Below are 26,137 nucleotides of genomic sequence, written 5' to 3' on the forward strand. Positions count from 1 at the left end.
TATAATGCATTTAAACTTTTAGATCTGGGATTTGTACACTTAAAATAGCAAAAATGAGTGTTGTATTCAAAGATCTATAAGCTAAACTCACAAAACAGCCCTTGACAGGAAAGTTTTGGTCCAATATCGGACTGTTTTGACCATCCAAATGGTAGTATTTTTCAAAACTGTTTTACATGGATAAAGTTCAGGTTTATACCTTTAAAATGACTACTCGCACGTTTTCATACGATTTTTCTACAATTTTTGGCGAATTTTACAAAACTGCCTATCATATTTGAAATAATTTCGGACCAACCTGTGAAGATGAACAATTTCACACTTGTTAGAAGCCATCAAAAATTATGAGAAAATTTTGGAACAAAATAGACAAGATTTCTAAACTTTGATAGTTTACGGATCCAATTTTCGACTTACGATGATTTTTCTACAAATTTTCAAACAACTAGGTCGAAAAAGTTCAAAAATCAGAAAATATGCGTTTTCACATAACTCAAGTTAAGAATGTTATTTTTGACAATAAGGGATTTCAAAATGTTGTTTTCACTACAAAATAGTTATCAAAACAAGTTTTGAACAAAATGGAGACCAAAGTGTTATTCTTATAAAAATTGGGCCTTAATCCTAAATTTTTGGCTTATTGGGCAAAGAGCATCATTTTACAAAAGTGGGTTTTAGATTTCAATCATGTAAATAATCAATACCAAAACAAACAAAACAATAACTAACACGATCCCGACACGATGAAATACTAGTACCTCGCCTATCGACGAAATACAATACATTACAATACCAAAAGTCGTTGTCAAACGAATTGGTTCGGTCTCGAACCAATAACAATCCGAAACTACTAACACGACGACACTATGACCTTACGACATTACGATTCATAACTAATAACGATTGGGAAGTCACTATACATGCGAGTGTGCACAGACGTCTACGCACCATCTTTGGGCTCCAAAAGTGTAAAATCTTGTTTGTTGAGCCTAGCTAGCCCAATGACCTGATCTTAAGGCCCGAAGACCTCTCTCTTACGAAGTGTTGGATTTTACCGATCCGACATAACGTAAAAGGACTTTCAATGGCAAACATGCTGCTGGTCCCCAAGGGTCCTTCAGTGCTGCTAGTAAAGTCTGTAACTCACGATTGCGGGTTGGGCTTCGGGCCCTTCGCAATTGCAATGGTCTTGAATGACGCGGGGAAATACCGAGGGTTTCGCACTTTCTCTTCTTCCCTCCGGTCGTGGGACTACACAAGTCCGGGAGGATTGAGTTATGTGAAGAATTACGAGTGACGCCTAAAGGATCGCTTGTAAGGTTGTTGATTGGACGTTTTCATTAACGCACGTCACAACACTTCACCACCCACTGTATTCTCAATGCCTCCGGAGCTCAACGGTTTCCTCTAACGCAACGAAACAACGGTACACAAACTAAGTAAAGCAAAGTGATAGGAAAACGTCGGGTTTTCCTAGGGTTTTCAACTAATACATTTACGAATTTCATGCCGAATTTTACAACTCGTACGCTTACATCTATAGAAAACAAACAAGCATACTTACGGATCCACACATTTTTTTTACCATACTATTTTCAGAAAATATCGGATTTTCTGGTGGTTTTCGAAACGATACAAACATTGGATTTCAAACATTACTTATGAACTCACCAACATTTCATATGTTGACGTTTTTCAAAATACTTGTATTCTCAGGTAACAGATAAGTCGAAGGGATAAGTGTACTCAGTGACGTTTTGCTGCTTGTTAAATTAGTACCGAACAATCTACTTTTTGGGCATGTAATGTTAGGGAACAATGTACTAAATGTAAACGCTACCAGTTGTATTATTCCAATGTTTGGTGATGTATGATGTTATGTTTCATGTATATTCATTGTGATGGTATTCAATTGAGTCACAACAGCCCCTGGACGTTTCCGCCGTCTGGTTCGGGGGTGTGACAGTATGTTTGTACATTTTGAATCTTCAAGAGGAAAGAACGAATTCAGAGGACGATCTTTAACTAGAAAGTCCTCCAGAAATCGTTCTTGGAATGATGATTGGAAAGATGATCGGAGTAGAAAATGGGTTGATTTTCAAAAGCATAAAAAGGTTTTTCATAACCAAGTCCCAAGCAGTTTGCCAAAATTAAGCATGGCCAAGCCAGGGTCGATTTCGTCAAGAAGCAGGAGTGGGTCTTCAACCAACTCTGGTTGAAAACCCAAGTGCTTCAAGCAAACTGATAAACATTCGATTTCAAAATCACTCGGGACTATTAGAAAACCTAATTATCAATGGTTGCCCAAATTAGTTTCCAATTTATCATCCGTGTCCTCTGAAAAATCCGTAAATGATAAAAAAATATGATAAGACATTAGGACCACCCAGGAACACAATGACCCGAATTCCCAAATGTAATTAAACCCACACATTTTGCAGGGACAGTTGCGGGGGAATGTCGTCAGACCTTGGTTCGTCGACAGCGGCTGCTCCCGGCATATGATAGGAGATATCGCCCAACTGCACAACATTCAATCCTTTAATTGGGGATATATCTCCTTTGCGGGTGGAGACGGAGGCAAGATTACTCAAAAAGGAATTGTTACAAATGGGGTGTTAAGTTTCAATAATGTCAACTTTGCTCCTGAATTGAAGCATAGTTTATTGAGTGTATCCCAGATATGTGATAGAGGCTATTCTACGCATTTCACTGATAGGGAATGGATGATTCTCAAGCCAGGATTTGTCATTCCAGAACAGTGGATTCTTGTAAAATCTAAAAGGGATAGGAATGCCTACATCATTGATATGAATAGTAATCTTCCAGAACATGAATCTTCTTGCAAAAAATGAGATGGTTCATGGTTTGCATGTCAAATACTTTATCATGTTTGAGAAGTGTGTGTCATGTGCCCAAGGTAAGCATTATAGAAAACCACACCTACCAAAACAGGTCAACTCAATTAGTCAGGTGCTTCAATTGCTACATATGGATTTGTTTGGACCAGCAAATGTTCTCAGCATCAACATAAATTCTTATTGTTTAGATGTGATTGATGATTTCTCTCATTCTACGTGGGTTTTCTTTCTATCGAACAAAGCTGGAGATGCTAATTTGATTAAGAAATTCATTGTATTAATTGAGAACCAAACTAATAACCGGGTGAAGGCGCTTCGTACTGACAACAGAATAAAGTTCAACAATTATGTACTCGATCATTTTTGTGCAGAAAAAGTGTATTATACGTCAATATAGCTCTACCCACACACCCCAACAAAATGGTGTTGCTGAGAGGAGAAACATAACTTTAAAAGACGCTGCAAGGACGATGTTGTGTGACTCCAAACTACCAGTTTTCTTCTCGGCCGAGGCGATAAATAGGGCTTGCTACGTTCAGAATTGCGTGTTGATCAACAAAGCTCAGATGAAGACTCTGTATGAGATTTTATATGGTCACAAGCCTTTCATCAATCATTTATGTGTATTTGGCTGCCCTTGCACCCTTCTTCACCTAGAAACCAACCCGAAGTTTAATGGCAAAGTCGATGATTGTTACTTCATAGGGTATGCTGCTCGCACTACCTACTGGGTCTACAATAAGAAGACAAAGCAGATTGTGGAATCTTGTGACATGCATCGGTTGGAAGAAAATGAGATGCACACTAGAGTGGGTCCAGATTTGTTGTTTGATTATACATCGTTGTTCAAATCAATAAATGTGTCTTCTAGTAGCTCATCTGGATTTGTCTCCGACTTGAAGAATATTTCTGAAGATGAAGATGAAGAAGTTGTCTACAGACCTCCATCGGTATCCTCTTCACCACCTGAGGGGGAGTCCTTTACTACACCTGAGGGGGGCTAATCTGTGCAACATGATAGTCTTAAATCTCCAGCCCAAAATGATACTCCTAATGCTGAAACTACGCCACTCACTCCTATAGAAAGAGACTTCATGCCTAACGATGCTTCCGCTATCTCTTCAACTTTTATGGAACTACTCTTTCCCGAGATTATCTCAAATGAGTTTGTAGCAGAGCGGTCTGGAGCGGCTCAATTAGCAAATGAAGGAGGTGTCAACATTCACACTCTTCCTGTCTCTTTTAATGATATCAGCCAATAAATACCTTCAAGGATTCAACGCGATCATCTGATCGATAACATCATTGGTCAGCTGGGCGATGGTGTTAAAACCAAAAGTCATAGTGGAGTTGTTAATACATGTCTTTACTCTTGCTTTATCTCTCAAATAAAACCCAAGAATGTTGAAATGGCTCTGAATGAGCCCAGCTGGGTAGATGCAATGCATGAAGAGCTACATCAATTTGAAAAACTCGGAGTTTGGAAGTTAGTTGAGTTACCAAAGGGCAAGAAGTCTCTTGACACATGATGGTTTTATCACAATAAGTAGGATGATTCAGGGGTTATTATGCGAAATAAAGCTTGATTGGTGGTTCGCGGGTTTCGACAAGTCGAGGGTCTTGATTACATTGAAGTTTATGCTCCAGTAGCTCGCATGGAGGCTATTCGTATCTTCCTAGCATATGCTTCTTACATGAAGTTTACCGTTTACCAAATGGACGTCAAGACCACCTTCTTATATGGCAAGGTGAAGGAAGAAATCTACATTGATCGACCCCCTGGGTTCGTTGGCTCAAAGTTTCCTAATCATGTCTACAAGTTGGATAAGGCATTGTATGGGTTACATCAAGCTCCTCTAGCGTGGTATGAAACTTTGACAAAGCACTTGCTCGAGTATGGTTACTCTCATGGCACTATCGATCAAACTTTGTTTATCAAGCATGTCGGTAATGATCAGATACTTGTGCAAATCTATGTTGACGATATTATCTTTTGGTTGACCAGTCCGCAATTCCACAAGGAATTCGAAGGTGTTATGAAGAAGCAGTTCGAGATGAGTTCGTTGGCGGAAATGACCATGTTTCTGGGGCTTCAGGTCAAACAAAATTCAACCAGAATCCGGCTACATCAAGCCAAGTATGTGGAGGATATTCTTGAGAAGTTCTGGTTTCACGATGCTAAATTTGCATCAACACCAACGGCTGAAAAACCTCTTCTAACTCCAGATCCTGATGGCGAATCCGTAGATCAGACACACTATAGATCAACGATCGGATCGCTGATGTATCTTACTGCAAGCTGACCTGACATTATGTTGTCAATTCGTCAATGTGCACGTTATCAGGCTAATCGCAAACTTTCACATCTTATTGTTATCAAAAGAAATTTTCGGTATATCAATGGTAGCCCAAATTTGGGTCTTTGGTATCCAAAGAATTCTGAATTTGATTTATATGCTTTTGCTGAAAGTAATTATGCAGGCTGTGAGCTTGACAGGAAAATCAACCTCTGGAGGGTGTCAATATCTAGGAGACAGACTAGTCTCATGGCAGTACAAGAAGCAACACACTATCTCAACCACAACGGCGGAGAAGGACTACTTTGCTGCATCTGCCTGCTGTTCTCAAGTTATCTAGATCCAACATCAGTTGTTGGATTACGGTTTGAATTACTTAGAAAACCCCATTTACTGTGATAATGAGGTTGCAATTCAAATTGCCAAAAATCCGGTCCAACACTCTAAAACCAAGCACATCGACATTAAAATTTATTTTATCCGAGATTGTTATGAACGTTCACTAATCCAACTGGAACAGCTCCCTACTGCTAATAAGGTGGCAGATCTATTCACTAAGCCTTTTAACAAAGCTCGTTTCGACGTGCTTGTGGGATTTCTGAAAATGATTTGTTTTGATGATTAAGTTTTTTTTTTTTTGTTTCTTTTCTTAATTCTTCAAATTTAAATTTTTTTTTGTAGGTAGGATAAATTAAATTTGCGCATTTTATTTTATTTTATTTTTTTTTTTATTTTTTTAATCTCACCCATGCACAAATTTAGGGGGAGAAATAATCAAAAAAAATCCAAAAACAATAAAAAATTTAAAATCCAAAAACAATAAAAATCCAAAAATCCAAAAACATTAAAAAATCCAGAAAATTAAATAAATATTGCTAATAGTTTTGTTTGCAGGTGTTGTGATGGGAAATGAAATTAGCAAGTGATAACGGGCAATCTGAATCTGGGTAACGTACCTAAGTTGAATCGTCTACACTCTGTGCTCGATGCGCTGGTAGGCAAAAAAGATTTTAAATGGACTTGACTAGGGAGAGTTGAACTTAATGAATTCAAGGACTTGACAAACATTAACCTAGTTAGATCCGTTTAGCCTGACATTACGATGCTCAGATAGGTTGAATAGGGAGATATACACGGGAATCTAATGGTAACACTTAAGAACCCATATCTAGAATTGTAGATTGACTTTTCCTCGATGTGCAAATTTTGTCCTTAATTCTGGTTGGATGGGGTGACTGGGGAATTCCAATAAACTCGGTTTGTAGAAGGTTATTTTCTTGCTTTCTGTCTATTAGTCATATGTTGCCTCATCTGCGTGATCGAGAGATCCAACTTGGACTGTAACGTATGCAATTTTATCTCTGTACATCTTCTCTCTATGTAATTCTTTCTATCTGTTAGCCATATACTGTCTCCTTTGCGTGACTGAAAATCCCACCTGGTAAACAGTATATGCAACATTCTCTTCTCAATCCCTCTAAAACTTCAGTTAGTCATATGTTTCATCCTTTGCGTCATTCGAAAAGATCCGACCTGGATGTACAACATATGCATTCTAAATCTATCTTCTCTCTTAATAATTATCTGCTCACCCAGTGTAAGGAGTATTTTGGAAGTCCTTGATGGCTGGGGCATGTCAGGAAGTGGGAAACACGTTCTAGTACAATTAAAAATGAACATATACAGGTTGTCGAAAGATCTCGCTGCTCAAATTAGGTGGACAACAACATCCCTGGTTGTAGTCAGTTAAATGGCCATAAGAAAATTTTATTTAAGAATTAGGGCCAATCATGATAATAAAATTATAATTAGATATATATGCGTTTGTCATGTGATGAGAATTGTTATCGAGAATTTAGAACAGAAAAGATAGATTTGAATGATTTAAGATGAAGAACACAGAGAGTAAATATTAATCAGATCTTATATTGATAAAGACTGATTACAAAGTTAAGCAGAAGTGAGTTCAAGCATCGTACTACAACTTCTAGCCTAAGTCCCTATTTATATGGAACAATCAAAAAGTATACTAAGTCTATACATTTTATCTTCGCACAAAAATGACTTAGTAAAATAACATAAAATGCGAAACTATACAAAACACTCTATTCAACTTTTACAACATACATCAACATTCTCCCCTTTTGTAAACAGTCGATACAATTCAACTCATAAGCTTTTGAATTACAGAGTGAATTGCCTTTCGCACCTCTCCATACCAGGAGATCACCTTCTTTAAATCTTTCTTGTCTCCTTCGTTATTTTTCTTGCAATTGTTCATACGTACAATGAAGTGTGTATATTGCAAAGAATTATATTTTTCAATCTTTGAGACCTTGAACAAAAATTTCTTTGGATTACCTTTTGTGTCTCTACCTGAAAACACCATACCAAATGGTTTTAGGCAGATTTCTCCAACAACATACTTTGACAAAGCAGATTGTGTCAAAGTCTCCTCCCATGGAACTTTCACTTCCCTTCCCACAACATGTGCTAATTCATCATCAGTAAGGGCTAGACAATCGAAGTAATTATCTATGAAAGTCTTCACATGTGTGAAGCCAACTTTGAACACATCTGTATCAGAGCCTTTGAGATTGTTTTCTTCCATATGCTTCAAAATCAGTGCTACTTGAATTAAGTCATTGCAATTCATCAAAGGAAAGTCAACAACTGTGAAGTCATATTGTTTGTTGTCAGCTCTGATAACAAAGTATCTGAAATTCTGTAACATCTCTTCAAACATAATATATTTCTTTATCATCACAACCTTCTTCATCTTCATTAACGACCAAACTTCATCAGGATTCTTCCCCAAGACAGCATGAAATCTGATTTTCATTTGAGTATAATCATTCGGATTATCAAATTTCTCACTCATCTTTTATTGTGCGTTGATGAATAACATTTCATTAATGGGGAAGTCCAACTGGCAATGATCTGAGTTCGCAATATCATAACTTCTCTTAGGCTTCTTCTCGAACTCATACATCTCCCTACACACAACTTTTGACTCTATGGTTTCGTAAGAGTAAAGTTTTGCAGGATCTCCTTTGTTCATGGAGGGGGGATCACTTGCCCGTTGCCTCATAATGCTCTAGACTTGGCTCATCTTCTCCATCTCAGCCTCAGCCTCTGCTTTCAACTCTTCTTTTGATTTTTCATATAAAATTCCTCTTCCTCTTCCTATAACATCATGTTGGGGTTTTGAGCTTGAACCACCTTCATTTCTTCCGATAACAATACCTTTGGTAATTGTTCTTGTGGTGATTGTTGTTGCAGAAATCAGCATTGAAGGAATTGGAAGAGTAGCAATAAGCTGAATCGATATCACCTTTACCAAAGTTTTCGCATCCTCTTCTTTGCTTCATCCTTCTTCTCCCCCTTGCACCCCTGTGGAAACAGGTGGAGCACTCTTTGGAAGTAAAGAAGTGAAATTTGTGAGTGGAGTAAGGGCTTTGTGAATAGCTTGTTCTAAAGTATTAATCTTTAGACACAAGAATTCGGGAGTAAGAATTTGAGAGGATGAAGAATGCGAAAGAGTTGTTTTTAGATCAGTGACCAACTGGATGAGCTGATCAAACTTCATCATTATTTCTGCTTTGTGATCGGCAAGAACAGGAATATTATGTAGCTTTTGAAGCTGAGAAGAAATATCCACAATTTGCTGTTGAACTGCGTCTTGTTTGTTGTGGACATCATGAAGATCCTTCGCAAGTTCAGACTTCAACTCCTGAATTTTGAAGTTGACGTCTTCACGAACCTTTTTACATCTTGTACAAAAAGAACATGACGTTCTTTTGTAACTGCGCGAAGATCTTGAACTACAGAATTAAAATTATTGCCTTGAGACATAATTCTGAGCTCATTGTTTTTATCAGACTGAGCAATTTTCTCCATTATTCGTTTTTCTGCTCCATTGATCATGATATCAACCTCCATGGCAGATATTGACGACATTCGACCAGAATCAGCCTGTGATTGAATTATGGACTTTAACTTTTGATTCAGTATTTTAAAATGTTTTCCTGTCATCAGCATATGATCAGGAATACCTTCTTCATCTGAATCAAAAGGAATATCATCAAGTATCCCACCAAAGGCACTTCCTTCGACTTCTGGATTAGACATTGGTTGCGAAGGTTGCGAAGGTTGAGGATTTTCAGGTGATTGCGAAGGGAAAAGTGTGGTGAAAGGGTTTTGAAGAGCATGGTCAAAAATGTTTGAAGTGGTAGATAAAGTAGTAACAGGGAATGGAATGGGTAAGGTTGTTTAAATGGATGGTGCAACACTCATGATAGGTGCCCCCATATCAGATACGTTGACAACCATATCAGAAATAGGAACCGCCTCAGTAACTGATTTGGTAAGAACTATTTCGAGTGGTGTGGTTTGGGAAACAGGGGTAGAAAGTTGCGAAGTTGGTATTATGGGTAAAGAAAGAGGTACCATTGTGGTGACAGGTGGAGTTTATGGGACAATCTCGTCTTCAGATGATTCATTGCGAATCACCATCTTCCTTCGCTTTACCATTGTACGTTGCATATTTTTCGCAACTTCTTCAGCTCGTTGTCGCTTCGTTGTGGGAGATACTGGCGCTGGAATATTGCGAATAGTAACACCTTTACTACTCACTTCCGCTTTGTGAAATTGCTTCAGTACTCCAGACTTGGAAGGTAAGAGTTCCTTCTTCGACTTCTTTGAAGGTTCCTCAGTTGGGATGACTTCAGCTGGTACTGATGATGATGAACCCTTTGCAAGTTTCTTGCTAGCCTTCTTTGTTTTAGATGGAGTAGCAACATCTAATAAAACTCCAGTTGGCTCATCTGTATCAATAGTTCGCAAATATCTCACCAAAATTTTGTGGGTGGGAGAGACTTTGCGAAGCATCGCGTCTGGAATACGAGCCACATGTGTAAAGATCGCTTCATCATCTTCTACAGCTTTGGGAAATTGATAGAAAGAAAATTCAGCAACTTCAACATTTGATAGCATCGGAATTTCTTCTTTCTCATACACGTCTTCAAGAATCAAACTCCAGTATCTTGCTCATGAAATTCCCTTCTCCGAATTTGTATGTTCTAAACTTTTGACAAATTCCTTCCACAGCTGTGTTGCGTAATCAACATTAATGTCATAGTATATGCCCATCACCATGGCATATACTTCTATTATTCCTCTATCCAACCCAACTACTCTGCCTGTAAGACATCGGAGAAAGATTCCAAAAAGAAAATTCCTCATACACGGCAACCCATATTTTCTGAAATCACTGATTTTTGTTAACTCCGGTTGATGCCCCATTTTGTTAAACATATGAATAACCTGGGAGTTGACAGGTTTGATAAAGGGAGGATTCTTTGGAATTTGTAGAATTTCCACAAACAAGTTCTTCGATAGTTTAACTCTTTTGTTGTTGATGAGATTGAAAGTAATCACATCCGCTGTGTGATTGTATGAAGCCGTGGAAGCGGCACGTGATAACCAGACCATTGGAACCGGAGATGAACTGAACATTGCAGTTGCTAAAGAAGAACGTTTCAGAGCAACAATCAGCATCTTTAACCCTTCTGGATAAGCAGAAACTTTGGGATCAACTTGGTAGTTAGTGCTTTGAATCTTCATCAGAGACTGAGAAAGAACCTCATCGGTGTTGGAAGTAGTGGCCGCCATTGTTAGGGTTTGGAAAAAGAATGTGGAAGTTGGTATCAAGGTTTAATCTTGAAAGTTTTTGTGAGAGTTGTTGTTTGCGTAACCGTAACCAGTGTTCTTTAACCCCCTTTTATAGGTTGCTCAAAATTGATATGAAATTGAAGCGGGATACATTTAATGTTATCCAACGTGGCATCTTGAAAGTTGGATCATGACTGCAAAAGGTAACAACATTCCAAAAAGTAACTGTCACATCTCCTTGAAAACCAGACAAAATACCAACGATTTTGAGTATACAGCCTGTCAAGTATCCGTTATAGAATAGTAACCAATAAAACCCTTTCGCATGGAAGCAAGGCTCATTCACTTTTGGGATTTAAAGTGAATTCATATGCCAGATTTGCGAAATCATCAGTTTGAGTTGGTTGTACTCAGAACCTCAAGGATTTCGTGTGTGCATTGTGCCAAACGAAATAAGATAAGAAACAAAGATATTTGGAATGTGGTGATGTCAACAATTCAATTTGACATTAATGCAGTAAAACCCCGGGCAAATGTTACTTCGTTAATTATCAAGAGAGATAATCAAATGCTTGTATAGTTTCCCGTGATTTACAATCTAATACTTATAGAAAAGTATCGAAGGGCTTCATTTTAAAAGTCATTTTGGATTGGTTTGTTATTTCATTACATATCAACCTTAACATAAGGTGAGAAAGTGTAAATGAAATTACTTGTTTGACCAGTGTAGTCAGTGACAAGGTGGCTTTGGAAAATATTTATCATGACAAGAATTTGCGAATGAAACTTACACTGAAATCATATTCAAATGAAAAGTTTGTTCTGGATCTTGTTGGGTAATCAAACATTCTGGGTTCGGAATATTTGATCAAGACCACACATGCAAATTGAATATGATTTGAAGTTTCGAAATTTTGATACGGAAACAAAGGTTTCGTAAAAATCTGGAACAAAGTTCCCCGTCAATTCCTTAAGGTGTATGATTTTTGGGTTCCACTTTCATCACGGACTCATGATGACAGGTCATTAACACAGAGTTGTGATTTGTCTAGGTTTTGATTGGTTTGATCAAAAACCTCAAGGACAAATCTTTTCAAAAAAAAATTTTGGATTGAAAGAATTGTTTGGTTTAAAAAGATTGGATGAGAATCGAAGTGTACCTCTGTTATAATGAACAAAACAGAAAACTCTTAACTCATTTGAGAAGAGTAAGGTAGCTTATTTTTGACTTATGCGAATAGAAGCCTTTATGGGAAGAAATTATCATGTGATAATGTCATCAAGGCTTTCTTTGCACACATAGAGTCATATCGAGGCTTTTGGTCTACATACAGCAGCATGCTTCTAGGGACATCCTAACTAGTCTTAAAAAAATTTAATACCTTCCCATAGAAACAAAATGTATGACCACTTCGCATTTTAGCCCTGCAGTAAATTCTTAGCACACAATTGAAAAAACAAAGAAAAATAAAATCTTTTTGGATTTTTAGAAAATACAATGAAATGAAAATCTTTTTGTATTTTTGAATTTTTCAAAAGAAAATACTAAAAAAAATGACAATCTTTTTGTATTTTTGATTTTTCAAAAGAAAAGAAAGTAACATATGTAAAACGTTCCTAAGTTGATATAACCACATATGCGAAATGATATGGATGTGAAGCCATGCGAAGCCTCTGAATGAACAGTAACTTCTGAACAATGTGAACGCATCTTCTGAACAAAACATTTATTCTTGTGTGGATAAAATTGAATTCGCATTAAGCATCCCCAAACCTGCTAAAATTCTAACAAATGATTTTTCATCAAGAGGTTTTGTAAAAATATCAGCAAGTTGTTCAGTTGTTTTGACAAAATGAATTTCAATATTCCCATCTTCCACACGATCTTTGATAAAATGATATCGAAGAGCAATATGTTTTGTCTTTGAATGTTGCACTGGATTATGACAAATGTGAATCGCACTTTGTGAATCACAATACAAAGGAATCTTTTTCATGTTGATTGCATAATCACGAAGTTGACTCTGAATCCATATGATTTGCGAAGTGCAAGCAGCCGCAGAGATGTATTTTGCTTCAGCAGTTGAGATAGCCACACAAGTTTGTTTCTTTGATTGCCAGCTCACCAACTTTCCATCCAATAATTGACATCCACCAGTCGTACTTTTTCGATCCAAGGTACATCCTCCTAAATCAGAATCTGAAAAAGCTTGAATGAAAAATCCTGTTTTCCCAGGATACCAAAGGCCAAAAGAAACAGTTCCCTTTAAATATTGAAAGATATTTTTCACTGCCGTCAAATGTGGTTCTCTTGGATTTGCTTGATATCTAGCACAACAATAAACCGAAAACATAATATCAGGTCTACTCGCAGTTAAGTACAATAAAGACCCTATCATGCTACGATACACTGTTAAATCAACAGCAGGAGTGTCTAACGAAGGAGTTAGTCGTGTTCCTACTGCCATAGGGACTCTGAGCTTTGTGCTATTAAGCATTCCAAACTTTTCAAGCAAGTTCTTTGTATATTTTTCTTGATTAATGAAAATTCCTTGCCTGTTCTGTTTTATGTTTAAACCAAGAAAATTATTAATTTTTCCCATCATGCTCATTTCAAACTGACTTTTCATTAAATTTTCAAATTCAAGTGACAATGTTGGATCAGTTGAACCAAAGATAATATCATCAACATAAATTTGAACAAGCATTAGATGACACCCAACTTTCTTGCGAAATAATGTGGGGTCGACTGATCCTTGTTTAAATTTAGATTGTTTCAAGAAATTTGTAAGTGTTGCGTACCAGGCCCTTGGTGCTTGTTATAACCTATATACAGCTTTATCTAAAATATAAACATGATCAGGATGTTCAGTGTTTACAAAACCTGGTGGTTGTTCAACATACATTGTTTCTTCGAGTTTGCCATTTAAGAATGCACATTTAACATCCATTTGATAAACATCAAAATCATTGTGAGCTGCATAAGCTAAGAATATGCGAACTGCTTCAAGTCTTGCAACAGGTGAAAATGTTTCTTCATAATCAATGCCTTCTTGTTGCGAATATCCTTTAACAACTAGTCTTTCTTTATTTCGAATAATATTGCCATCTTTGTCGGTTTTCTTTTTAAAAATCCATTTTAATCCAACAATCAAAACATCAGAAGGTTTAGAAACTAATCTCCAAACCTTGTTTCATTCAAATTCAGCCAATTCAGATTGCATAGCAACAACCCAATCTGAGTGTTCCATAGCATTCTTGACTGTTTTTGGCTCTATTTTCGAAATAAAGACATTAAACATACAAAGTTCTTGGTTAGTATTTAGTAGCTCATTTTTCGCACGAACTTGAGCTCTAGTCAACACACCTTCTTGTAAATTGCCAATTACCTGTTCTGGTGGATGATTTCTTGTCCATTTCGCAAGTGGTGGATAACTTGGATCATAGTCTAATGGTGCATCTTCATGCATATCTTCACTTTCAGATCCTGCAACAGAAAAATTATCATTAAATTCATGAAAGTCTGCATTGTTATCAAGACTATTTGTCGCTGTTTCATGAAGCTCTCTCTCAACATGATCTACATTTGGATACTCCCCCTCAAAATTATGTGCATGTTGATTTTGTGAATGCTCCCCCTCAACTTGATGTTCTTGTTGATTTTGTGAATGCTCCCCCTCAACTTGATTTTCTTGTTGATTTTGTGAATGCTCCCCCTCAAAAGTTGGTATATAATCTTCATGGACACTTGTGTCTTCCTCCTACATATGAACATTTGGTGTGCTTTCACAAGTTATCGATGTTGAAGTTGTTGTGGAATCATCAGTATGTTTTGAGGATTCTGATGTTTGATTATCAGGAGCATGATTTTCTGCATCAATTGCCCTGTCAGGAATTCCAAAAATTAAGTCATAATCAAAATCATTAATTTCAGAATTATCAATTTGAGTATTTGAATCCACAAGTATTGGTTTCTGATCGAATTTACTATCAATCTGTTTAAGATAGTAATCGTCAAATGTTAAATTGAAAGTTTCTTCAATTTTTCTTGTTCGTTTATTAAGCACTCTGTATGCAACTGAATTCTTTGAATATCCTAAGAAAATGCCTTCATCAGCTTTTGCTTGAAACTTTGACAAATTATCTTTGAGATTCATAATAAAGCACCTGCAACCAAAAACATGAAAGAATTTTACATTAGGTTTCCGATTATTGATTATTTCATATGGAGTAACATTGAATCTTCTGTGAATGTATGATCTATTCTGAGTAAAACATGTTGTGGACACAGCTTCTGCCCAAAGATATTGAGGTAGATTCGCATATGTGAGCATGGTTCTGGCTACTTCGCATAGAGATTGATTTCTTCTTTCAACTACACCATTTTGCTGTGGAGTATATGGCGATGAGAAATTATGCGAAATACCTTTGTGTGTGAGAAAATGGTCAAGAGTTTGATTTTTAAACTCCGAACCACTATCACTTTTAATTTTTCGTACATTCTTTTTCAAGCTAATTTCAATCTTTTTGATAAAATCAATCATCGTCTGAGCAACTTCAGATTTCAACCTGAGAAAAAATACCCATGTGAATCTAGAGAAATCATCTACAACAACTAAAATATACCGCTTTTTATTTATTGTTGCAACAGTGGATGGTCCACATAGCTCAATGTGAAGAAGTTCCAATGGATCTATTATCTTTGAATCTATGACAATCAGATGACCTTTTCGATGTTGTTTTCCTTGTTCGCAAGCTGCACATAAAGAATCATTGTCAAATTTTAATATTGGTAACCCTCGAACTAAATCTTCAGTTACAAGTTTATTTATATTTCAAAAGTTCAAATGTGACAATCTTCGATGCCAAAGCCAGCTGAGATCATTTGATGCTTTTGATAGTAAACACACAACTGGTATTCCCACAATTGGTTTGATGTCCAGTGTAAACATATCACCATATCATTTGGATTTCAGAAGTATTTCATTTATCTTTGCATTTGAGATGATACTTCCTTCTTCATTAAACACTACCTGATTTCTAGTACCCACAACAAGTTGTGATACACTAATAAAATTGTGTTGAAGTCCTTCAACATAAGCAACTCTGTTTACGGTGAAGTTTCCATTTGTGACTTTCCCATATCCTTTCACTTGACACTCGTGATTATTTCCAAATTTGACAACTCCAGCATTCTCCAAGCTTCGATAATCTCGCAAGTTTTCCTTTCTTCCAGTCATATGACGAGAGCAACCACTATCAATATACCATTTTGGATCATATTGCTCGTCACATAGCACCTGCATTTATTGAAAAAATTTAGGAACCCAAGACTTATTGGGTCCATCATTAGTAGAATTAAACAACTTTTTGGAATCTAAAAACCATGTTTTAACTTTCCTTGTAACAGAATCCATTATATCAGCATCATCAGTTCTAGATATTGAAATATAGTCATTCAATAATTTTGGATTCGCATTGATTGTAATCTTATCCTTCACAACATTCGCATGTTTGATAACTGGTTTCCATTTTTGAACCGGAACTTGCGAATTATAAGATGATGTACTAGCAGTTGAAGAATTATTTGCGAACTTATCAAAGGCACTTTTGATTTCTTGTTCTGAAAACATTGCACTTTGATATTTCTTTCCTTTCCCTTCAAACCAATTATTGATCATATTTACATCAGTCTTTCCTTTGATATATGAAACTTTGGTTTTTGATGATATTGAAGGATTTGGAAAATTTGGTTGTTGTGGTGAAAATTTCACTTTTACTTGATTTGATTTCTTCAAATTTGATGAATTATTCGTGAATTTGTCAACATTTGGAAACTTTTGATTACTTGCAAATTTTTGCGAATTCTCAAATTTTCTATTATTGTCATATTTGCGAATATATGAAACTTTGTCAACAAAATTTATTTGTTTATGAAAACTCGAAGTTGTGTTAGTGTTTTTATTCTGAAAATTTGACGATGTTTTTGAAATTTGTTCTTTTTCATGATTCACAATCTGCCAGAATAATGCTTTTCTTGCTTGTCTTTTTGAAACATTATTTTCTGTTGAATAATTTCCAACCATCAATTTGAATTCTTGAGAATTTAATTTCACTTCAACCTTTGAGTTTTCAACTTTTTCAAAAGGTTTGTTTGATTTTTCACCTTTAACCACCCATTTTTGTAATGATTTTTGTTTTTGAAACACATAAGAATTTTGAGTTAAATTGTTTTCTACTGTGTTTTGATTTGCGAAGAAACCTTCAGGTGTTGACTTTTGATTATCTTTTTCAATCATTTTATTGAACTCAGGATGAATTTTCTCAGCATTTCCAGTAGTGACAAAAACTTGATTTGGAAAAATAGTTTTATCAGTACATACAAAATTTGGATATACCACTGTGTTGGTTTCCAAATAATGTGCGCCTTTGTCATTTAAAATTTTGTCAAATTCTTTTGTGTTTTCAAACACTTGATCAACCACAACCCTTTGATGTGTTTCAGTTGAATTTTTCTTTTCTTCTTTATTTTCATTAGTATCATCAGATTTCCAGCTTTCAACTTCCACATTATCAAACTTACAATGTTGCGAAGTTGAAGATTTATCAACTTTATCCTCTACTATTGAATCAACTATTATTTCTTTACCTTTGATCTTAGATGTGATATTAACGATTGACAATTGAGAGCAATCAATCTCTTCTTCTTCTTTAATTTCACTGATTTCACTCACATTATCAGAATTTTCATCAATATCAGCATAATTGAATTGCGAAGTAAGAGTTGAATTTTCGGTTTTCTTTAAGATTTTCACTTGTTCACTTTTTGTCAAACTTTCATTTACAATGTCAACCAACTCATCAGCATTCAAAAATTCATCAATTTTGACAATACCATATGAATATCTATCATCAGGTATTTTGTCAAATTGAGCAATTGTACTTTCGCAATCATAAGAAACAACATCAACTTTTTCACGCTCATACTCAAGAAAAGGTAAAAGTTTCCTATGTTGTTCTTTGCTAATATCAGAAGAATGATGTAAAGCTGTTAATTTTGCATACAATCTTTTTGCTGAATTACAATAGATGTTTCTTTGTGCTAGTAACAATCTAACATCATTAGAAAGATTATTCCTATCACAATCTATGTTTTTGATTTGCATTTCTAATTTTTCAACTCTGCTCTTCTTTATTTCTAATTCCTTTCGTGTCTCACTAAGTTGCACATTTAATTTCTTAGCTTCATTACTAGCAGACACAATAACATAATAAAAATAAGCCACAGTATCATCAAACGAAACAATTTCAGCATCATAAGCAGATAAAGGAATATTAAAAGATTCAAGAATTGCACGTACCTTGGTTGTCATGGGAGATTTTTCTGTGGATTTAGACATAAAACATTTCCCAGAAATGTTCTCTTCGCAATCCTTAAAACTTGCGAACATTGCTCCATGTGTGGGATGCCTCATTTCTTCTTCATCAGATCCTGAAGACCAGATCTGATATGTTCCACTTTCTTCTTCATCAGATTCTCCCTTAGCAACCAAAGACACTCCTTTGTTCTTTGCACGTAACTCTTCAATCTTTTCAGAATAGTAAGCTTCATCTTTGACTTTTTCTTTCTTTTCTTCTTTCTTTCGCAACATGCAATCAGCTGCGAAATGATTCGCACCATTGCAGTAGTGGCAATAAATTCCTGAATCACCCTTCAACTTTTTATCTTCATTCGCATTTTTCTGTTTTCCATCTGTTTTCTCCATTTGCTTCTTCTCTTCTCCTCCAGTTCTTGTTACATCATTTTTCACATCACTATTCTTTCCTTTTGGATTAAAAGGCTTTTTGAAAAACTTTTTAACTCTGTTGTTTGAATAGTATGCTACTGCTTCATCATCGGAGTTCATCAAAAATCCTTCTATATCAGAACCATCTTTTTCATCAGCTTCTGTTACTTTTGAAACAAGAGCCAAAGGACCACCAATAGCTTGTTTTGATTCTTCATACATTTCTGTGACCTCACATTCATGTGTTTTCAGGTGATTGTAAAGATCATTCAATGTAGTTGTATCAAAACATTGTTGATTCTTTATCATCATGCTCACACCTCGCCATTCCTTGCGAAGACTCATATTGAAAGTTAAATTGAACTCCATGGTAGAACTAGTAATACCATACCTATTGCAGCGAAGCATAAGCTCATTTAGATGATCATAACAACTTTCAAGAGTTTTTGTATCCTTTTGTCTGAATTCCTTCAGTTCAACTAGGCACTGCTTCACAGAGTTGATTTTCGTCTTTTCACTACCTTGATATTTTTCTTTTAGAGTATTCCAGATCTCTTTTGTTGTTTTACAACTACGAATGTAATTGTAAAGCACAGGAGGTAGAGCACCTCTTAGTTCTCTCATGCATCTCTTTTCATTTTTCTTCAATCGATTTCGTTGTTCTTCAACATCAATAGATGTAACGGATGATCCAATTGGTTGAACATTAGCAGGAGCTAGTACTGTTCCATCGATACACTTCCAAAGTTCTTCATCAATTCCATTTAAGTAATCTTCCATTCTATCATCCCACTGATCATAGTATTCTGGAATTAACATCGGAAATTTGGTTGATGAACCAAGCAAGTGAGAGAAAGAAGTCATTGAATTCATGTTGATATTCGCCATTGATGAACACAGAAAATATCTGAAAACTTGAAACCTTGATGAATTTCAGAATTTATCAAACGAATTGATCAGAAATCACTAATCGATTACTCGATTTAACAATTCAAATGCAGAATCAATTCAAATCTGAAGATCAAAGTGATTTTCAAAACCAAAAATGTGCGGAATATTTTGAGTAAATTTGTAACTCAAAAAACAAATGATTCTCATACGAAAATCATATCTAAGCATTTTGAATCCTGCTGTAACATCCGAAAAACACAACCAATTTAAAATTTTCAAACAACCCGATTTTCACTCAAATGTTTACAAAAAGGTTTTCAATACAAGTCATTAAGTATTCCCAGAATCACATTGCTACAAAATCATGAGGAGCGGTACGATCGCGCCTTCACCTTGCCACAGTCTCCTGAAGAACCTAAAAAACATTAAACCATAACTGTAAGCCCGAAAGCTTAGTGAGATACCCCCAAAATACCAACCACGTATACACCCTTCCAGGCTATGACCTTCCGGTCCAAAACATATAAAACATACATAACATCACAGAACATAGAACAGCCATGCATATCGGGTCTACCGTGTGACTGGTCCGCCGTATCGGGCCTTCAGTCCAACGGATCCATCCTCCGGATCTAGTCATGTCCTTCGAGTCTACAGTGGGGTTGGTTCGCCCGCATCGGGCCTTCAACCCACCTGGTCCACTCTCTGAGTCTACAGTGTGACTGGTCCGCCCGCATCGGGCCTTCAGTCGGCCTGGTCCACTCTCCGAGCCTCGGCACGTCTGGTCCGCCCTCGTGGGGCCTACAGCCTATCCGGACCGCTTGCTGGGCCTTCGGAACAACCGGTCCGCCCTGGGTATCTTGGCCTACAGCACAAAGCAGGACCCACCTCAACCCATCTCTAGTCCAAACAACCATGTGCACAAAACATACATTCATATAACAGTCATAGTCAACAAACCGAGCAAGCAGATCACATAGCATATCATTACCCTAACCGGGTTACCGACCTAACCGGTCACTAGCATAGCATCACTCTGTATATCGGGAAAACTGACCTTAGCAAGGCCTCCTAGCATGTACCATCCTAGCTACCAGGATGCAGACACATCAAACAATTGTTGGATAAGGTGTCTAAGTCCATAACTATTTCTGGTATGTACTTGACCCGACCCGGCATGGTCCATTTGGGTTGCATGGCACCATGCAATTGGATAGACTAAATGAGAGAAATAACACTTGGAGATTATTAATATATTATAAGTTCTAATATATTAATAATATTATTTGATTAGTTTGATCAAGAATTAATTTAGAATTAATTATGTGATCAAAAGATAACTAATTAAATATATGGGTTGATTATGTAAATCATCCATATCTTGTATAGTGGGCTAAGAGGCTCCATGGATTATCAAGTTGGGTTCCACCCATAGGATGCTCCATGGATGCTCCATGGGAGTTACAAACCCATGGGTCATGGAAATGAAGAGTCATGACACATTAGGGTTTAACCCTAGATGTGTCAACACTATATAAAAAACATATTCTCCACCAAAATCGGCTACACTAAGAAACAAGAGGGCTTGGCCGATTTTTGAGAAGTGTGTGTTCTCTCATAAGTTCTTCCAAGAGCATTTGGTGTTGTGTGAAGCATTTGAGGCATCACACTTGGGGTGCTAGGCTCACAAGGTTTCAAGGAACACAAACAACAACAAGGTAAGTTATTCTATCTATACTTTAAGTTAAAATTGTTCCCCATGTATGCTAGATAGGAATATAACCTTGGAATTCAACTTTGCAAGATAATTAGACAAACATAGATCCAAGGTTATTAGGGTTGCATGTACACTTAGGAAGTGTTAGAATGCTCAAAACCCATCAGTGGTATCAAAGCGTAGGTGTGTTTGTTTTTTATTTGTGCTTAAAAGTTGAAAAAAAAAGTCGAAAATCTTACTGTCTGCGAGTGGACTCATTGAGTCTATAGGGGGGACTCGTCGAGTTCAAGTGTATCTTCAACCAACTCGGCGAGTGAGTTCATGCACTCGGCGAGTAGGGTCGACTGATTGCAGAATTTCGATTTAGTTGCTCGAAATGAATTAGAAACATTACCCTAAACTGTTTTGGTAATTGAAAACTTGTTTTTGGTGGTGTAATGTCTTTGCTAATTCATTTACAACAACTAGTTATCAAAATTACAAAGTTTTAAGTGTAATTTATGAATGTGTTCATATTCATGTTCTTGTTCTTATGATGTTTTAGATGATCATAGGAATTATTTGTAACCTATGTGGTAGATTAATTCTTGATCATAACGTGTTTTAATGGAGTCCATAACTTATCCTCAAGTTATGGAAAACCAAGAGTCACACATGAATTAAAACCATTAAAAGAACACAAGAGTTAGAAAAATGAAGAGTCTTCATTTTATTACTCTATTAAACTCATAAGTTACAAGAAATGAAAAGTTTTGAAAGTTACAAAACTTTCCCTCAAGTTTTGGAACAAGTAAAGTTAAGTTAAAACTTTAAGTTCCAACCCCTAGAATTTTAAAAGTTAAAATTCAACCCTTATACTTATATTATGATGATTTAATAATTATATATATATATATATATATATATATATATATATATATATATATATATATATATATATATATATATATGTATAAGAATAAAGTCGTCTTACCGCTAGTACGCCTCATTCACGAAGCCGATCTATAAGGTGGGTATAAGGTTGTTGCCTATCAAATGGTGACTTAATGGGTGTCTACTCTCACCCACCGCTTGCTTGACTGGTGGAGGGTCGTTAGCCGAACGGGTAAGACAAGGACTTATACTCTCATTCAAAGTATGATGAATATTATAAAGTAACTAAATGTTTTATTAAATTCCCAATCTTATTTACTTTAGGAAAATGTGAATAAGGTGCTAATCCATGAAATTACACTTTACACTTTGTCTAAGTCGTTGGTGGAGCGTGTGTGGTTAACCGGCACACTAACTCGGACTTAACAAGGTAGGTAAAGGGTGACTTAAGGTTTATTATAGTATCGGTGGAGCGTGTGTGGTTTACCGGCACATCAATTGAGTGATAAACTTTAAGGGTACCAAGTGATTTGCATGGTTACTTCACACAGTGATCCTCGGTATCCCAGTCACAAAACTTGGAGGGCACTCTCAAGATCGAAACATGCCTTTGAAAAGTTCATTGAATCTCAAAGAATCTAGGAATTTCTAAAAACCAATAAAACCTAATATCTAATATTTCGGTTTTCGTGGTGGAAATTAGTGAATCGTCATTCACCTACCTTTCAAATATGGTATAGCTTAGATTACGGCATACCTCTTCTAAGTTATATTATATTGTGATTGGATCCTAGCCTTAATATTACATTTGGGTGTTTTATTAAGGACTCTCTTATATCTACACTAAACTTGTTCTTCTCTTTCAGATGTCTTCAAATAATGCTTCTGGCTCGAATCCTAATGGCTCCTTTACTCTTATGAGTTTGTGTGGGAAAGTCACCTTCGATGGATCCAACTTCAATGAATGGATCAGAAACATCAGGATGATTACTCGCTACGAGGACAAAGAATATGTCCTTGACAAGGAGCTTAAGGAAATTGATGAGTCCACTGCAACTCCCCAGGAGATCGCTGACTTCCATACTCATGAAAGAGATGATACCAAAGTGGCTTGCATCATGATGGCCACAATGACAGCTGAACTCCAAAAGTCTTATGAGGATTTCTACCCTTATGAAATGCACCAAGATTTGATGGAAAGATACCATCAAAGTGCACGATAAGAGAGGTACGAAATCATCTGCTCCATGATAACAACCATGATGAAGGACGGGGATTCCGTCACGAGCCACATGCAGAAAATGCAAAGATATGTGGATCGATTGCTGAAGCTTAATGTGAACTTCCCTGAGGAGCTTGCAATAGATATAATTTTGCACTCCTTACCATCGTGCTATGATCAATTCCGCATGACATATCACATAAATAAGGAAGAGGTCACACTCAACAAACTTCAGGGACTTCTCAAGACTTCAGAATCAGGTCTTAAGGGGAAGTCGGTTGCTATCACTCCTACTCCAAACTCAACTCCGGTTTTGGCAATCGGGAAAAGTCGAGGGAGGAAGAGAAAGAGATCTTCGAAGGATACCAAGGCTCGGACCCTTGATGGCTCTTCTTCAAGTGGAACCAAGAAAGGTTTCATTACTCCTTCTTCTGACCCAAAAGAGGCTGAATGCTTCTATTGCCATGAAAAAGCTCATTGGAAGCGGAACTGCCCAAAGTACCAGCAGGATGTGAAGGATGGGAAAGTCAAACCCAACCATGCAGGTATTTACACTATCATTTCTAATAACTCACCCCATTCGAAATCTTGGGTCCTTGATACCGGTTGTGGTATTCATATTTGTTGTGACTTGCAGGGACTAAGAAGAAGTGAGGATGTGGAGCAAGGAAGAATAAACTTGATCATGGGGAACAGGAAAGCTTCACCTGTCACCAAGATTGGAGTTTATACTTTATTGCTAAGTAGTGGGTTTAGTTTAGATTTGAATAAGTGTTGTTACTCGCCAGGAATGGCAAGAAATATTATTTCCTTTCATGCTTTGTACAAACAAGGGTTTACCTTTTCGTTTAATAATGAAGTTGGTTCTATTGATGCTTTCTTTAATAACGTTCTTTATTTTAAAGCATTACCTTGTGATAGTGTGTATGAAGCTGTATCTGTTGTAGATAACTCAGGAAATAATGTTTTGTGTATTGATTCTACTAATAATAATAACTTGGATAAGGCATCATTATGGCATTGTCGTCTTGGACATATAAGCAAGAAACGCATAGGCCAACTCCAAAAGGATGGAGTCTTGGATTCATTTGACCTAAAGTCAGATGATAGTTGCGAATCATGCTTACTTGGAAAAATGACAAAGTCACCCTTCACAGGCTCGTGTGAAAGAGGTGAAGGTTTGTTGGACCTTATACACACGGATGTGTGTGGACCATTTAAACATGCCACAAGGGATGCTAATCGTTACTATTTGACTTTTACTGATGATTACAGTAGATATGGATATGTCTACTTAATCAAGCATAAGTCAGAGACTTTCGAGAAGTTTAAGGAATTTAAACAGGAAGTCGAGAATCAATTGGGCAGGAACATTAAGATGCTTCGATCCGATCGGGGTGGTGAGTATCTTAGTTCACAGTTCCTCGACTATCTAAGGGAATGTGGGATTGTCTCACAATTGACACCTCCCAGGACACCACAGTTGAATGGTGTGGCTGAGAGGCGTAATCGAACCTTGTTGGACATGGTTCGTTCCATGATGAGTCGAGCTTCGCTACCAATCTCATTCTGGGGGTATGCCTTAGAGACTGCCGCCCATATCCTTAATCTAGTCCCTACAAAGAAAGTTGCCAAAACTCCTCACGAGATGTGGACTGGTAAAGTACCTAAACTAGACCACATCAAGATTTGGGGTTGCGAGGCTTTCGTGAGACGCGAGACTCATGATAAGCTCGAACCCCGAAGCGAGAGGTGTATTTTCATTGGCTACCCACAGCAATCCTTTGGTTACCTCTTCTACAGACCTAGTGACAATGTGGTCTTTGTAGCAAGAAGAGGAGTCTTTCGAGAAAGAGAGTTTATAAGCCAAGGAGACAGTGGGAGGCAAATTGATCTTGAAGAAATTCAAGAGTCAAGTGGTGAAGGAACTTCAAACTCTAGCCCTCAACTTGAGGAGGAAACTCCTGTTGAGCCAATTGACGAATCTGTACCTCTGAGGCGTTCCACGAGAGTTAGGAGTGCACCTGAGCATTACTATGGATTCCATATTACTGCAGAAGGTGAGACACTTATTAGTGATGGAACACTAGTAAGTCAAGATGACCCTAACAGCTACGAGGAAGCCATAGCAGGCCCCGAGTCTGCTAAATGGAAAGAGGCTATGGATAGCGAGATACAATCCATGTATGACAATCAAGTTTGTAACTTGGTTGAGAATGTACCAGGTCGAAAGACTGTAGGATGCAAATGGGTCTTCAAGAAGAAGACCGACATGGATGGTAAAGTACACACTTATAAGGCTAGACTGGTTGCAAAGGGCTTCTCTCAAATTCCTAGAGTGGATTATGATGAGACCTTTTCTCCGGTAGCCAAGATTAAGTCTATTCGGGTTCTGTTAGCCATAGCCGCATTTCATGACTATGAAATTTGGCAAATGGATGTCAAAACCGCTTTCCTTAATGGAAAGTTGGTTGAAGATGTTTACATGAGTCAGCCAGAGGGTTTTGTCAGCAACGAGTACCCCCAATAGAGTGTGTAAGCTTGATAAATCCATTTATGGGTTAAAGCAAGCACCTCGCAGATGGAATCTTTGCTTTGATGAAAAGGTCAAGGAATTTGGCTTTTCTAGGAGTGAAGATGAATCTTGTGTGTATGTCAAGGCTAGTGGGAGTATAGTTAGCTTCTTGGTATTGTATGTGGATGACATACTACTCATAGGAAACGACATTCCAACCCTGCAGGAAGTAAAATCCTGGCTTGGAAAGTGTTTTGCTATGAAGGACCTTGGTGAAGCTTCCTATATTTTAGGGATAAGG

Source organism: Lactuca saligna, chromosome 9 (assembly GCF_052625555.1).
Source record: "Lactuca saligna cultivar CGN05327 chromosome 9, ASM5262555v1, whole genome shotgun sequence".
NCBI classification, from domain to species: domain Eukaryota; kingdom Viridiplantae; phylum Streptophyta; class Magnoliopsida; order Asterales; family Asteraceae; genus Lactuca; species Lactuca saligna.